Source organism: Phascolarctos cinereus, unplaced genomic scaffold (assembly GCF_003287225.1).
Source record: "Phascolarctos cinereus isolate Bilbo 61053 unplaced genomic scaffold, phaCin_HiC Scaffold_2;HRSCAF=192, whole genome shotgun sequence".
Lineage (NCBI taxonomy): Eukaryota > Metazoa > Chordata > Mammalia > Diprotodontia > Phascolarctidae > Phascolarctos > Phascolarctos cinereus.
In genome coordinates this window covers 318,364,336-318,366,603 of record NW_027555625.1, presented here as the reverse complement: position 1 = coordinate 318,366,603, position 2,268 = coordinate 318,364,336, and positions in this window count along the sequence as shown.

Sequence of the window (2,268 nt, the reverse complement as noted above, 5' to 3'; positions counted from 1 at the left end):
AAGAATCTTTCATATGTCATCAGCCCCACTGCTGGCCCTTTAGGACATTTGAGCCTTTCCATCTGCCCTGAAGCTGAATTTTATTGTGTTTAATTCCCCCCAATTAGAGGATGAACTCTGAGAAGAGGAACTGCTTTGCTTTTTCTTTCTCTATCCCCAGACATCCCCAAGCATCCCAAGCACAGTGCTTGGCACATAGTAAGCACTTAATGCTTTTTTTATTCATTAATTCCCAGTTTTCCTCCTTATCCTAATTGCATGACTTAATGCAAAAACTTTTCTATTTCATATAATCAGCATTATGTATTTTATCTTTTACGACCTGGGAGAAGGATTTCCAATGGAAATGACAGCCTGTTGGCTAGTGGCTTCCCTTGTTAATGAAGAGATGGCATCTAAGATCACTGTGAGCTGCCCGCACATCTGTGCCCCAGAGATAGGGATCTGGGTCGAGAAGGTTGATTTCCCTAATGGAAAGGCTATGGCTGAGTTTGCAAAAAAGGAAATAAGGCCAGACCAGGCTGTTGCAGAGTGGGTTCTAAAACTCAAGGTCAGAGGATGACACATTTAAGGATGGGGCCTGTTGAAGGGCATGGGAAAGTGATTAGAAGTTATAAACTTAAGGTACACCGTAAGAGATGTATGTGAGAGATGTTCCTGAAAAACTGCATCTAAAAAACTTTCCTACTGACATGGCTCATTGTCTTATTGATGCTTTCTTGATTTTGGATACCAAAAGGTCCAACTGAAGTGTCAAAGCTTTCCTGTACAAGTCTGGCCCAGGATGACCTCCTTCCTGCAGCACTGCCTGAACCACACAATCCAGCACTAGATCCTAATGTCCCATATTATTTTGTCTCATGTGTGTGATTTTTGTTTCTTCACACACACCATAAGCTTTTTGAGGATGGGGCCTACACCACCTTCATCTTCCCCACTCCAGCTAACATGGTCAAGCACATAGTAGGTGCAAATGCAAATGTAAATGGCTGGATACGAGAGCCAAGCCATTGTGTAGATGGTAGGGGGTGGGGGCAGAGGGGTTCTGGGGCAGTGATGTTCAGATGCACTAGTAAGGACTGGAAGTGATTTCTAGGCCCTGATGGCCAGCCAGCTATGGCAGAATCGCTGTGTTGAAACAGAGGCCAGGGCTGTTGACGCTATATAAACAGAACATGTGCCTTGTCGCTCCTAACCATGGACGAGTTATGACTTTGTAGTAGTCTCAGTCTTGGAACTCCTCATACTCCTATGCTAAGAAGCTGTGTAGATGTAGGTATGAAAACTTCCAGTACAATGGAAAAGGGAGGAGGGTGGAAATCAAAATAAAATCACAGGATCTCAGAGTTTCAAGAAGCCTTAGAGAGCATTTAATCTAACCACCTTATTTTATAAACAAGGAAACTGAGGTCCAGAGAGGATGATGGATGTGCCCAAGGTAACACGAGGAGTAAGAGATAGAACCATATATTCGAGGGCAAGGGCCTTTCCCAGTACCCCTAAATTACAGCTTCGAAGTTAGAAGCAGCTGTATTCACTTCCCCAGGGCTGGGCTTTAATAAAGCAAATTAGGAGCTCAAACTCTGGAATCTGGGCTTGCTCCTGAGGCCACGATACCTACAGAGCTAGAAAAACAGAGAGAATGAGGTGGCTGGAGAGGCTCTCAAGGTGGGCAAACCCTAAGAGGAAGTGGAGCAGAGTGCTCCCTCCTGCCCTCAATACCCCACTAAGTAGCCCCCCAGGGAACTAAATTGTTACTCTGAGAACCTGCACAAGTTCTATTTCCAGCACAAAATTAGGTATGTGTTCGTAGGCACTGACCTGGAAACCAAAACAAGATTACCTTGCCTGGTTTTTTTGCAGAAAAAAAAAGAGACCAGGGATCCCTCCCCCTACCCATCCCAACCTTCTTCATAAAGGTTCCCAGCCAGAAGGTTCTGAGAAGGCCAAGTTTCATGTCAGCTGCAAATCTGAAATGCACTCTATGTATACAACTAAGTCACTTGTAAGAATGTTGACAACGTCAAGGATAAATAAATCCCTGTGGCATTCTCTTAGGATGACATGGATTCATCATTCAATACTCCCTTGGTGATCTCATCAGCTCCTATGGGCTCAACTATTATCTCAGATCTAAATGTCCAGTCCAGACTTCCAATCTTAGACCTCCAACTGTTTATTGGACATCTTGAACTGGACATCTTTGGCGGGTGTGTGTGGGACGATTTGTTGTGCATATATTTTTAAGTCATTAATAGATTTTTTTGT